General features: G+C 41.6%; 1 protein-coding gene across 4 annotated transcripts in view; it reads right to left on the bottom strand.

Annotated features, from left to right (window-relative positions):
* PACSIN2 (protein kinase C and casein kinase substrate in neurons 2) overlaps positions 1 to 14,762 on the bottom strand; it is a 58,077-nt gene extending 43,315 nt beyond the window's left edge. For all 4 annotated transcript variants that reach the window (XM_030480122.2, XM_030480124.2, XM_032919828.1 and 1 more), the window contains exon 1: positions 14,308 to 14,762. The gene's annotated coding sequence lies outside the window, so the exon portion shown is untranslated. The remainder of the gene's footprint in view (positions 1 to 14,307) is intronic.
* Positions 14,763 to 15,273: the final 511 nt, after the last annotated feature.

The raw sequence follows: 15,273 nt of genomic DNA, 5'->3' as shown, positions 1-15,273 counted from the left end.
GGTATGTTCACATTTTTAATGCTAGATTTTAATGGAAAGTCACTACAATAATTGAGTAGATTGGCACAAGATGAGGATTATAGTAAGGGTCAGAGGGATCCTGAAAACAAGATCAAGCTGATGAGGCTGGACTACTCAATATGTCAAATAGGTCTTCAAAGAGGGTTCAATAGCCACACTTTGCTACAGTAATCAATTCCCATAGAAATACTTCAGCTGAGTATTTGTCAATTTATAATGATCACAGAAATCACAGAACAGCTCAGGTTAGAAGGAACCTCAAAAAATCATCTAGTCCAACCTTTCCCGGCAAAGGGAGCCTAGATGAGATCATCCAGCACCCTCCCAGTTGCTTCTTGAAAATCTTGTGATGGGAACTCTATAATCAGTATCTATCAATCCACAAGACACCTTCAATCATTCAGCTTCCAAAAGACAAGAACTAAATCACAGCCACAAGAGCACCATTCTCACAGCCAGTTACATTTCATTTGTTTGTTTATCTCCTGCACACACACACAATTGTAGTCCATCCTTCTTTTCTTCTTATGCTGAAGTAGAAGGCTACACAGTATCAAACCTTCCAGTCAAAGCTGTTAACTAATCCCATGACTATGAATTTTAATATTTGAAGAAAAATGTCATGGTAGCATAACATTTTTCTGGTACAACACAGAAAATGTTAGCTATACCTAATTCATGTAATACAGGGTTTCCTTTATAGTCCATTTTGCGTAACGTAAATTGCAAATAAACAAGTAGCTAACACTTTTAAAGACTATTCATTTGGTAAACACATACTCAACAAAACAGTCTTTGTCCTGAGCTTGTTACATCTTGGTAGAACTGCTTATCATATGAATATACTTTCATTTAACATCCATTGGCATGAGGTTTATTCTTTTTATTACCCCCTCTCAGTATTTGCATTGTTATCTCATACTACTCACATAATTATTAGATATTCAATTATCTGATCTTGTGCTTAATCATAGGCAATCCAATATTACAATTCTCAATGCAAATCATAAGAATGTGAAGAGCGTCCGTAATGATCAATGCCCAACTACATTCCAGAAAAAGATAAAGCTCTAAACCCCAAATATTTCAGTCTCAGATTTCTACCACGGGCACCAAAAACTCCTTTCAAATGAAGGCAACTATTCTTTCAGAAATCTTTATGTGTTTATTATTATTTTTAAACAAATTAAAGAATTCTAATGACATCGAACGAGTCTGAGTCTAGCCAATATTTTGTTAGAATACAGTATCCACCTGTAGTTCAGTTTTGAAAGCCTTTTGTAAAAGAAGCTGCAGTAGTTGACACACAAATCTTCTGTTGCTCTTCATTCTGAGACTCCGAATAACAATGCCTGGCACTAACTGGAACAATTTTGAATTGCAACAGAAGAAGTGTTATGTGATACCAGAAAAGGGGGTTTTCTAAGTTCTCCAAGGTTGCTTGTATATATCCCTACTGTATTGATCAAATAAAGACGTTTCTAAAGATAGCCTTTTAAACCTAAAAATAGTGCAAAGAAGGCCATTCAAATGGGTTTAGTGCTGACTCACAGCTTTGACTAAATCCTAGCAAAGCTAACATTGAAATTAGCTTTACTAACTCTACATGATTCCAACTGCAGACATAAAATGCAACACTGCTGTCCATTTCTAGTCTCTGGGAAAGGTACAAGTCAACAGAGGCTAGCACCAATGTAAGTAGGATAGGTAGAAAGGTACAAATCCAGCACTTTTGCCTATAAAGGCACTGAAAGCCTATCCAAATTCTGAAAAAACTCTAAACTCACGTTTTACTCTCCTCTAGTTAGCATATTTCAATAGTAATATTCTAATAATTTATTCAACAATTTCAGGATCTGGATGCAAGTTACTATCTGAATTCATTCAGCTTAACACAGTAACTCTATATCAAGTTTTAAATTCTAGACAAAAATCAGAAGAAATCCAATAACAAATGAAGTGGATTTTCAAGTAGGTAACTTCTCACTTGCTTCAATATTTAAGTCTCAGTAGGCTAGCTTCAGACAAAACTTCACGTTGTTCCATTTTCATTTTATGCATTTGACATATGTATGCCAAATCCCTACTTGCACTTGTCTTTCACCCAAGATGGTGATTTTTCTTTCCGTCCCCCTTAAAAGAGAAAAACTTTGCTAAAGACAGCTAGCCAACTCTGAAACAAGATTTTAAAATGTCTTTTTAAGCTTACGCAGTTAAGATTTCCCACATCCCTTTCAGTATTCACAGCTATGCAGAGCAGTTAAGCACTTGAAATTGGGCGATGGAAAAGTTAGATGGAAGACATGACTTGCATTCCTTCCTCTTTTAGGGCAGCTACTATAGCCAGATTGAGATTTTTCGCAGTATTCCAAATTTAAAACTTGCACGCTGACTCTGATGTAAATGACTAGGTGCAATACGCTATTCTTTGCATATCCCAATAATTCTCATGACCCAACACAGCTGCATAACTAGAGAAAGTAGCTCAAGTTTAATTCATTTTGGAAAACAGACCCATGCTTTAAAGAACACTGCAGAGATTCCTGGAGAAACAAATTCAGGCACACGCATCCTCTTCCTTATTATATAAATGAATAAGACAGGCAGCAACTAACCCTCAATGGGTATGAGGTAGTGCTCCCTGTTCAGAAATTTTAGACTATTGGTAAATAATGAATATCGCCTTAATAGTACTCACAACAGTGACAAAGCAACTGAACAATAGCTGCAAGTTTTATATTGCTTTTTCTTCCCATTTGCAGGGCTAAACACTGCCCAAGTCAATTGCTATTGCATTATAAAAGAGAGTTTCACAAGATTTTTATAAAAGCCTTTTTTTCTGAAATGAGATTACAGAACTTTGTTCTCTGTTTGCTGCAATAAAAATTGATTCATGTGACATTTTTCCTTGACAAATTCAAAGCACATACTTATAAAAGCATGTTTATAAGATCTTCAGCTTTAAAGAGCCAATTCATACAACAGCTTTTCAGACTATTTTTCCTACCTAAGAAATTGCATTCCAAATGCAATACACTAGCCAAATCAGACACTTTACACATCCCTGAAAATTAAAAATCTCATAGAAACTTTATAAACTTCACAGTTGAACTACTAACATAATTCACAACAATCTCAAAAGATAGGATAGTAGTATTGATTCAAACAAATGTAGTATTTTATCCATAGGTATGAAATGAGAAATAAACACCACACATGCAAAAACTATGCATTAAATGCGCACAATGAAAATACATTTTGATGTACTTGAAGACATCAAACCTGTTCAACTCTTTCTGTATTTCCTTGCTATGCAGTAAGATCTCTTGGAAATAGCATAAAACCTGCTAAAATTATTACTGTAAAACTAGTAATTTTGTTCAGCAATACATTGGTAGGCATTATGTGCTAAATTTAGCAGTTAGTCCTTAATTACACAAAGTGTTTCTGCAACACCTAGTAACATGTAGAAGCACATGTGCTTCCTATCTAGCCTCTGATGCAAGAAAGGAGAGGAGGGAAAACGGGCAGAAATATCAAAGATCTCCAACTGCACTTTTAGTTTCTCTACAGGGCTAGTGAAAAACCCAAGCCAATGGATCTTTTGAGAAAGTGAGACTATTTTATTAGTCTGACCAAAACTTAAAGCAAAGAAGCTATAGGTTGTCTTACATAAACTAAAATAAATCCAGAATTAATGCATGATATTTGTTTTATCTATTTGCACGTATCAGTTACTGAACTGCTTGTTACTGACGTACAATGATTAAGATTGCATAGCACAGATTTCACTCATGATACCCATACAACTCACAGGATTTACATTCTACCAGAAACTATGCAACAGCCTGATCTAAACCAAGTGCTAAAAATACAGTAATTAGATACAGACAAGACCCACATATTGTTCTCTGATACAGTGATACTACAAGCCAAAGCAGAAGCAGCTGCTTATATGCTAATATGGACAAAGGATTACTTAGCCAAATTCAAACCAATTTTAAGATCAAATCTAATTTCAAATCAATTTAAGGGTTCGCCTTACATTACTTTTAAAACTGTACAGACTGACCTCCTATCTCCCTGAATTTGTGTTTAAGAACAGAAATAACAGATTTGGTCCTACCTCAATGAACAGACAAGACATTCATGTTATCCAGTGAATGACCTTTCACTCTTCCCGGTGCAGAGAACAATTAAACAAAGCAAAGCACAGTGTTCTGCAATACTGCTCAGTCTGCTTTCTTGGGAAGATGTTCTCTGCTAGTTGATCTGTGCATCTATGCACCTCTTTCAAAAAAACCCCATCAGGTGGAACAGTGCTTTGTTGAGAATAGCCAAGAAAGCAGACTGGGCACTATCATAGAACAAAAGTAACAGGAGGATCCGACTAATTCTATTATTTTTATGGGAGAAGAAACCCAACAAACAAAAAATTACAAACAAACAAAAGGTTGCAATAAGGTAGGTAAGCAGTTTCACTTGATTATTTCCACAAGATTGAGTCCATTTTGGAAATTAAATATCGAGTTGGAATTTAAAGCGAGTTCTTCAAAACCTGGTTTAACAATAAAGTGTTAACAGATTAAGTCTTCTGCTAAGAATTCCAAAAAAACCCAATCATTTAGCATTCACTTTTTTTTTAATAAATACAGTATTTCATTACACAAGAATATATATCAGCACTACACATTAGAAGTACACATAAAAGTTACTTACACATGAGTATTCTAAAAGTCAAAAAGCAAAGGCTCAGCTACTTTCTACTTGGAATCTGTTCAACTGAGAAGTATTTCAATTCTGTCTTTCAATTCAAGAAAACAGCACATTTACTTTTAAATTTATTAATTTAAGATAATTTGATACTTATTACTTATTCAGACATGCATTTAAAATTGGTAAAAATTGAGAAACATAAGTTTAAGCACATCTTAAATACCCTTAATAGTTTAAAGATAGTAAGTCTAGGCAATAAGCATTAAATCTTTCTCAGTTGTATTTCAGCAGCTCATGTAGCACAGCTTCAGCTGCTAGGATGAGCAACACTGTTCCATTTATATACACTCCATCTTCCTTACTTTATTACATTTGATCATCTTTGGCATACATGGGATTATAAAAGCACTTACACAAAGACTTACTTACATCCAACATTCACTTTACAGCCTAACTTTATAGAAATTATTCACTGTACTGCTCATCTCAATACCTTGCCTGATCACATTATTATGGTACAAACTTGTTCTGCCAACAAAGATTGATCTGGTCTTCTTCCACATGCCCAGTCACTCCTCCTGATCTATGCCTTTGCCTTTATTCAGGAAGCCAGGTGCTAAGCTTTACCCAGCTGCAAATCACTCTGCCAAAAAATAAGAAGCTTCTTGCTGGACCAGGGAACCAACTCTGGTCACAGCACAGCCACATAAAGAGAGCCAACACACAGCACACAGCAAGAACAAATAGCAGGGCAACAGAGAAACCACCTGACTTCCTGTTTTAGGAGCAACACAGACCATACTGGTTTTGAAGTTACTCGCCTCATCACTGTGAGTAGAAACAGCAAAAAGCTTCTGAGCTAATTTAACAAATCACAAGATGTTATGCCAACAAAAGGAATGAGCAAGTATACATATAACACAAAATCTGAGACCCTGAAAGTCAAGCAAAAATATATTTTCATTGTTTACATGTAAGTGGTATGCACACAAGAGATTAGATGTTTGTATTTGGGAACATAAATCAAGCCCATTTAATATCACTGAAACTCACTGTACAAGTCACATGGCTGAACAGCATGTAAGTGGTTATAATAGGTAGGTAGAGAGGATTAAGCAGTCAAGAAAGGAGTGGCGACACTCTTGCAATAATCTTCATTACTTGTTTGAATTATTAACAACTTCAACAGATACTAACACTCCACATATTCTAGAATATCTTTCAATAGCTCATGCACCCCATGGGAACTAGCTGACATCTACTGGAGATCACTAGAGCACACTAAATAACACAACACAGCCAGCTCCTTCTGCAGCAAGCTGCTATGTGAAGGAGAATGCCGCATTACCATGGGGCCCTTTGGCCCAGGTTTCACTTTTGCAATACTAAAATTGCCATGGCACTTAAATATTATAGGTGACAAGGTCCTAACTCAAAGAGCATGTTGAATTCAACACAAAGGAACTCCGCACACCATAACTGAAAAGAAAATGGATTCAGACCTAAAAAAAGTGACTACCTGCATACTAGATACCAGACCTGAGTTGACTCAGCCATTTCTGGCTTCAACTGAGAAGACTCAGATTTGTGAATCTAATAATATTACCTTGCCATGCAAGAATCACAGGGAATCACACAAGATTTTTTGACAGCTGTCCCCAAAGCCAGAAGAAGGAAAAAAAAAACCCAACCAAAACACAGTGGCTAGAGAACCAGCTATACCTGAAGTGGAAAATAGGGGAAGTTCATGGTAACAAATGTAACAAAAGCTAGCTATCAGGGTTGTGGTGGACTCTACATCCATTCTTTCTAAAGGGGAAGTTTTCTTTGAGGCTGTATCAAATTCCAACAGGGATTCATTCACAGAAGTCCCATGGTGTGTCCTTTTCTGATAAAGCGAGCTCATTACAAATAGTTACTTCCTGGATCAAAATCTATTAATCTTCCTTTTGCATTTGTATTGTTTACTATTAGCAACTGGATAAGCAAACTACTTCAACATTAAGAGCAGCAGCAGTTAAAAAACTTTAAAGATCACCTCTTCAGATGTCTATAGAACATCAATGCATAATCTACAGATTAAAAAGTACCTATTCGTTAAAGCCATCTCCAAAACATGCTTCTGAGGATACATACAAAAGTGCAAGAAAACAAGACAAGGAAGAACCACAAGTAATAAATTCTAAATTTACAAATAAGTTCACTTGTCCTCCAGACAACGAGTGGGTTACATCTCATTACAACACTTTTAGAAAAACAAATCTGCATCATTGCATGTATTAAAACAAAAGGCATAACTTCTGATATAATAAAACTGCCACCAAATTTGCTGTTTGTCCTGCTACACAAACTCATATATTGGTTTTAGTAGCAGGGCAGAGGAGTGTGGCTACAGGGGCGGCTTTTGTGAGAAGCTACCAGAAGCTTCTGCCAACACCAGCTGGCTCCAAGACAGAACCACTACTGGCCAAGGCCAAGCCCATGAGCAAACAGAGTACGGCCTCTGGGATAACATATTTAAGGTGAAAAAAACCTGCTGTGCAACAGCAGTAAGAATATGCGAGAGGAACACCTCTGCAGATACCAAGGTCAGTGAACAAGGAGGGGGAGGCAGTCCTAGAGGCATGGGAGCAGAGATTCTCCTGCTGCCCATGGTGCAGACCATGGTGAGGCAGGCTGTGCCCCTGCAGCCTGGGGAGGACCCCACGCCAGAGCAGGGGGATGCCTGAAGGAGGCTGTGATCCCGTGGGAAGCCAGTGCTGGAGCAGGCTCCTGCAGGACCTGTGTCCCCATGAAGAGGGGAGCCCATGCTGGAGCACATTTGCCAGCAGGACTTGCAACCCTGTGGGGGACCCATGCTGGAGCAGTTTATGAAGAACTACAGCCCGTGGGAAGGACTAATATTGGAGAAGTTCATGGTGGACTGTCTCCTGTGGGAGGGACCCCACGCTGGAGCAGGGCAAGACCGTGAGGACGAAGGAGCAGCAGAGACTATTGCAACCCCCATTCTGTCCCCTGCACCGCCCAGGGAGAGGAGACAGAGAAAAATTGGAAGCGAGGTTGAGCCTGGGAAAATGAGAGGGATGCAGAGAAGATGTTTTAAGATTTGGTGTTATTTCTAATCACCCTACTGTGATTTGATTGGCAATAAATTAAGTCAGTCAAGTCAAGGCAAGTCTGTTTTGCCTGTGACAGTAACTGGTGAGTGATCTTTCTCTGTCCTTATCTCAGCCCATAAGCCTTTCATTACATTTTCTCTTCCCTGTCCAGTTGAGGAGAGTGATAGAGGAGCTTTGGTGGGCATCTAGCATCCAGCCGGGGTCAACCATCACAGGCCATCAATGATACAGTAACAATATGCAATTTGTTTCACTAATCTTTCCACTTAGGACTCTGTTCCTTAAGACAGCATGAAAGTTTGCTTTGGGAAGTGGCGCTGTGTACTGGTTGATCATACTTCATCCATGTGTGCTGGTTGTTCCTACTTTCAAATGAACCAGCTTTGCTTTACTTAAACTGTCTTTATCTCAACCCACAAGTTTTTTCACTTTTTCTCTTCCAATTCTCTCCCCATCCCACGGGGAGCAGAGTGAGTGGCTGTGCCATTCACACTTGTTGGTAGTGGCCTACCATAATAGTCGAACTAATCAATGACATGGCAACACTCCCAGCTTGGGAGTATTGGGCATAAGAGTTTCCAAGAAATTTAATTGCCCAAAAGAGGAACAGCTAGCCACTCATTTCTCATTTTACAAATAACACGACTGACAACATTCTTTATATGAAGCTCTCCCCTAATACACAAAAATTAAAGATAAGTTGTTGAAAGGAAGTGGTTACCCAGTTTCAGTTCTCACACTTAAAACAGAGCTCTCATTTTGGAAGGGAACCATCACCTCAACCCAGCAAGAACTTGGGAAAACCACCTCCAGTTAAGTTTGCCCTAGAGATTAACCACGCTGTTCAAGTTAAGCACAACTGTATGTTGACCACATATTGGATTAGTTGTATTCTTTCAGGTAAATGACAAAACAAAAACAAAACAAAAGGCATTTTGAAGCTTTTATCTGTAACTGTTGAGGGACAGAGACAACCTGAAGACTTTTTTAAAAGCATTTTTTTCCAATGTCATTCAAGGACTGTGGAAGTAAGCATGCCTACAATTTGATGCTGTATACATGTGGTTCCATTAAATACAAAGAGTTGCTTTAACATATCTATACCTGTTTGTCATTTATCATTTCTCTTCACAAGAAAGCAACATTGTTCCACTCTGCAGTGATCCAGGTATCTGCCAATTTGCCAAGGAAAGCTTCTATTAATGGAGAGCATCAGAGGTGTAAGTCAAACTAAGAAGATGTTCCGTTAGTCCTGTGACTCATGGCAGATCATTTCTTAAAATCTGTACTCCACATTACGCCTTTTAAGAAGGGCACATTAAGCATATTCACCCTGCACCCTTTACTTGACCTATTAAGTCAGAAATTAACTAAAAAAAATAACACATAAGCTTAAAAGAATAGTGAAGTATGGCTGTACATCTGCTACTGAGAACAAATAAACTTCTTACTTCAATAGTCATCTACCATTACTATGCAAAGTAAGAAGTTCTGTGCAAGTTGGTGCTGGAACCGAGAACCCCTGGCTATGCTCAGAAAGCAGAGTTTGAGATGACAGGTATGAGAACTCTGCTGGTCCTCTCAGAGCTCAGTCAATACACACCTTTTGTTGTTACAATCACCAGCTGGCAACGCATCAGGTTGATATATAGGGAAGGTTAACATATTATCATACATAAAAATCAGATTTATGAGTCCTATTTGTGGTACTCATATACAAAGCCACAATAATAAGACGACAGAAAGAATATCACGCTTCTGCAAAATGATACTTCACAGTGAAGATTACAGAATACCACCATCATTCAGTTTTAATATTAGTAAACAACCCACTACTTTATAATCAAAAGCTAAGAGTTTGCAAGTGCATCACGATTCTGTGATACATAAATCACAACATGCATAAGAAGATATTTAAAACACAAACTTGTGAACTCCTGAGTCACAGCATCACTTAAAAACTGCATGGCACCCATTCTCAGGGCATCTACTATGTCACATCTATACGTTTATGACAAAAGATTACATAAAATCCAGCCTTTTTGGCTTCAGTAAAACTGTTTGAAACAAATGTTTAATAACATGATTTGACGGGCTGTTCTTCACCATTTTTGCTGTTATACTGTACTCTGGTTTGTTATTCACTGGTCTAGAGTATATGATAAAAGGCAAAGAAGCTTGTTTAAAATTTTAGGGCTGTAGATGCCTTGGAATTAACTCTTAAAGCAGAGTCCTACACAAGCAAAAAGGGTTAACAGCATGCATTAGCCCAAAACCAAACAACGCAAGATACAGGTTTCCAACACTGTCAAAATATTTACAACGTGTTGCGTAAGCCAGAACAGTTTTTAAACATTTGCATATTCTAAAATGTTGAACCAGACCTCATCACTTAAAACCTTCAGATACTTTTTTTTTTTGTTTTGCTTCAGACCTCATTACTGTGCAGCACTACAATATCCATATTTGCTCTATCCCTATTTACTAATTAGGGCTGGGAACCTTCTCAAATATTGACACATCCTGTCCACCAAGATTCACAGGGCTGTACTAATGCATACCTGTTCACAGTGGCTCAAGCAGAATCACTCACAGCGTGCATTAAAGCAGATTTTAGATTAACACCATTAAAAGAAATTTTGACTGTTCCCTTCCCCCAAGCAAGGTACCTTGCAGGACAGCATATAAAGGAATGACATTCAAGTCTTGTGACAAACTCAACTATGACTGCAGACTGTGAACCAACCCAAGACACAACAGCCTCTTCACTATGAATTTCAGGTTATTCTTTCCATCCTCAGTGAGCCAACTAGCCAAGTAACATTCATATTAAGTACACCATTTTATTCAACCACAGATGCAGAATACTTAGCTCAGTTTATCTCAGTACAGTTACATCATTGTTATTTCCCGCTTTCTTCCTTTTAATGCCCTGACAACAATTCATCATTACGTTAAGACAAGCCAAAAAACAGTAAGCAGGTTTAGTTGAAAGGAATGACACTTCTTGAAGTTTTATGGATTAAGACAGAATTTGAATTAAATCCTATATTACAAAAACGTTGTTCATCTAACAGACTAGTCTTCAAGCATTAGAGACTTTATTCGAGGTCTCAGTTTCAAGTCATTAGACTTTAGAATTTCTTTTATAAAGCAGAGATCCTAAGAACCAACAAAACACTACTCCAATGTATTAGTTTACATGCATGTTTAAACAGATCTATTAAAAAAACCCTTCTATCTGCACCTACCATCCTCTCAGCTTATTGCATGAGAAGATGCAACTTTTTCCAGGACCTGCTACTCCCATGTTGAGAAAACTATGCATTATCTCAGAAGCAGAAAGCTACCTTTTCGCTAATTTGTTTTACTCCCACAGATTCATAGAAACACAGACAATTCTTGACTAGCAGCACCACTAAGTATTTTATCCTTCGCCATTCCTGTGACAAGCACAGAAGTCTTTTGTCCTGCATTTAAGGGCTACCAGTTCAAGTCACAGTAACCTTTAGACTCATTTTAACCATAACCAGGGAAGCACAGAATTCACAACAGGATATCTTTAATCAAGCAGTTCACTCAGCTCTAGAGAAGGGAAAGGTACCCATATGCTGGATGAACAGAACATGAGAACAAGACTTCCTGTGCCTAATCATCCAAACATGCCACCTGGTAAAAACAACAGGTTCAGAATACCGATTTTCAGACCAACATTCAAGTACCCTGATACAGCAAAAGAAAGCAGACATCTACCCATTAGAAATATACATCTAGGTATTTTCTGAAATTATTACTTACAAACATTCATAAATCAAAATGTTGCCCAGAATACCACCACACAATCAGAAAGCCATGTTACTGTAATGGTATTGCAAATATTGAAGGAATAAAACAGAAAAATTAGAAAATACAATTAAATACACACTACAAAGTAAAACGAAGTTTTTGTTACAGAGACGACTTGTGGAATCTAGAAAATCTCTCATAAACCTACTGCAGTTAAAAAAAAACCTTAAAGAACACTTAAGACTATCCACTTAAGAGGCATACAGCTAACAGACAGTCAATAAAGACGCATACAGCTAACATCAAGCCCAGGAATCGTAACTGCCATCTAATTTGTCAGCTCGATATTACCTACTGCATCCACTTGCAGAGCACCCTCTTCAAAAGGAGAGAAAACAAAGAAACAAACAAAAAAAAAAATCAGTAAAAAAAATAATCCCAAAACAGTTTTGCCTATCAAACACTAATAAACTATTTCATCTGTAACTACAATTGTGCTATGTATCTTCCTTTTAACACTGATACTGTTGCTTGATATGTGGTATGCAGTTTAACCCCCAGGGCAGTTTTTAATGTTTATTCTAGTATGGCACTGCACAACACACAGACCCTGAGCCAAAGACACCAACTCTAGAACTGTAAACAATGCACCAAGGGGAGCCTGGAGCCCTTGAACAGTGAACAGCGATGCCAAGGTTAACACTACAGAGGACAAGGTAGCACCTGCACTCCTCTCCTGCTTACCATGCCCAAGCTGTGGTAGAGTATGATGAGAGATCTCTAAAATGAGGCTGCATTGTGCTAATTAGACATGCCCTGTGCGCTAATACCCACCACTACTTAGGCTGATTCAGTCATAATTGGCAGAATGTAACTCTAATATCTGTGAAGGCAAATTGCAAGTTTGACAAAATGTGATTTCAGGCAGGTACAGGTATGAAAGAGCAAGCACATTAGCCTTCGGTGCTAATAACCTTAATAGTCAAAAACACAATTAAGAAGTTTTGCTCATCCGAAACACAGTTGGCAAACTGTTTCAGTTGCCTCTCACCTTAAAGCCGAAATACAAGTCTTTCCCCCACCCAAGAAAACGATGAAGCAATATTTCTCTACTGGTCTTATCACAGACATACAAGAATGATCTTTTTGTTGCACTGAAAACAGAATGAAAACTCAGTCACTTACATAACGCAGTCTTTGCTACGACTATTATAATAACGCCCTGTTAATCGTTTTTACCCTTTCAAATAGGAGGAAAGGTTTTGTCTTTAGAGAAGGCTAAACAAACTCTGGACTTTAAATCCAAATTAGCAGAAGGGAAAAAATCCCTCCCTCCCCCATAGCAAGAGAAAACAGTCTTATGGCAACTTTTCAAGCAGTCTGCTGTAAGGTCACACAGTGCAAGAGAAGAAAACAAAAGTCTCTAGCACATCCAAAGGCTCAGTTTTTACCTTGGTCTGCATCACATACAAATGATCAAACTTACTGAAACAGGTAAAGGAAACATGAGCAGTGGTGTACTTGTTATCCTAACTAATCTTCAGTTTTAATCAAGAACAGCTACGAAGAAAACCAAACATTTAAAACTGCAAGATTCTGTTTCATTTTCAAACGTTCAGTTTACAAAGGACAGCATACGGCACTCGCACCTTTCTGGCTTCCTTCACTGCTACGGCAGAGGGATGAAGGCTCAGAAGACCAAGCCTATCAGCTTCTGAGTGACTCCAACCCGAGACAGCTGGGCAGCTGCGAAAGATGGATACAGCAAGCCAGGCAGACACTGTAGATACCCAGTCCTTCTCGAACCAGGTAGCCTCGATGCACATAAAGAGACTTCTGTCTCTCACACAGACGTTACTTTGGGAGATGAGGAGATTCTTTCCGTGAGCCAAAAAAGGGAAAGTCAAGAGAGAAGGCGGCAATGGCAAAACCAACAAGCCTGACTTCGCTGGATCATCACCAGTTCTGAGGAGCTGTTAGCTGCTTAAAACCTCGCTCTCGCCCATAGAAACACCTCCTCCCACTGAACTAGCATCGTTACCTACCACCGTCCCGGACGCCGGGATTTCAAAGCCGGGAGGAAAAACCCAACCGCTCAATTTTAGGCCTCCCTCCCCTCCCGCCCCACAACCAAAGCCGCCGCCACCAGCGAGTGGGTCACTGAACAGCAAGCAGCGCTCTTCCCCCCAACAGGAACCGAGCCTCCCCACAGCCCGTGTCGTCATCCAGCCGAGTCCCAGCCCTGCCCTTCCCCGCCGGCCGCCGTGCAAGGAGACCTTCACCTTCCCCGCGCCCGGGCGGCAGGAAGCCCCTACACCACCGCGGGGCCGCACACATCCCCCGCCCGCCCGCTCCCGCTGCCCCGCCGCGCCTCAGCACTGTCACCGCCGCCCGCCCCGCGCCTCACCGCCAAGCCCCCGCCTGCACCCAACGGGGCCTGCCCAGCACGGCACCCGCCCCGCGCGGCCTGACCCGCCACGGGCAGCGCGGGCCCAGGCGCCACGGGTGAGCCCCGTGGTGAACCCCCTTCCCCGCGCCCGCCGGTGGGACCGCGCCCGCCATTCCGCGCTCCCCCGCCAAAGCCTCCGACGGGGACCTAAACCCCGGCCTCCGCCTCAAGCCTCTCCTTTCAGGGTAGGGCCCAGGACGACGGCGCCGCCCTCACCTGAAGTGCCGGGAGCTGCCCGTCTCCTGTGCCCGGCGGCAGCAGAAGAGAAGGAAGGAGGGGGCCGACGAGGCGGCGAGAGAGCGCGGAGTAACGCCAGCTGAACCCCAGGGCCCCGCTCTCCGCCGCACCGACTGCCGCCCTCCCGCCTCCGCCGCCCCTCCGATTGGCGGACGCCCAGTCGAGAGCGGAGCGCAGGCTCCCGCCCCGCCGCCGTCCGTTGGCTCTCCTCGGCTGCCAATTAGCGCCGCTTCCTAGGCGAGGGCTGCACGGGGCGGCGGGGGCGGTGCGGGGCTGCGGGGCTGAGCGCGCCCCCGCCGCGGGCTCCCCAACGGCTGCTGCCGGCCGTTAGCGCCGAGTGCGCCTCAGGGGGTTACCTCACAAGGAGGCACCTAATGAGGGGGCTCCGGCTGCTGCGCCCGGCGGCGGCGGCGGCTGCAGCTGCCAGCACCCGCCTGCCCGGCAGCCTGCCCGCCTCGACCGACTGGCCTGCCGAGAGGGCAGCCGCCGCGCACGGGTGGATAGGTGTATACGTGGTCGGAAACCACTGGCGGTAACGCTGCGGAACAAGGCAGGGCGCGACGTGAATAAAAACATTGCGTCTGTGTCCCGTTTACACTGCGGGGGACAAGCGAACGGGCAGATTTTGTTTCCCGAAGCGGAATTTGACCGAGCCGATAGATCCCGAAAAGTGACGGGGAGTTTTTAAGGCCCCGAAGGTGGCGAGGGCTTTTTCCCTTGCTGTCCCGCGGCGGTAACGTAGTGCCCTCTCACACCCCAATGCGGCAGAGAGGGTGCTGCATTTATTACGCTTCTCCGCTGGCTGCTCCCGTTCGTCAGCTGAAGCCGCGTCTTGCTGCGGGAGAGGCAGCGCGGGACTTGGGGCTTGTCCGTCAGCTGCCCCGGGGACAGGGGTGTCCCAAGGACAGAGCCACCTTTAGAATAACACTGCTGATCTGGTTAAAC

Source organism: Strigops habroptila, chromosome 3 (genome assembly GCF_004027225.2).
Source record: "Strigops habroptila isolate Jane chromosome 3, bStrHab1.2.pri, whole genome shotgun sequence".
NCBI lineage: Eukaryota > Metazoa > Chordata > Aves > Psittaciformes > Psittacidae > Strigops > Strigops habroptila.
Note: the sequence above shows the minus strand (reverse complement) of the source record. Positions and strands in the feature narration are given on the sequence as shown.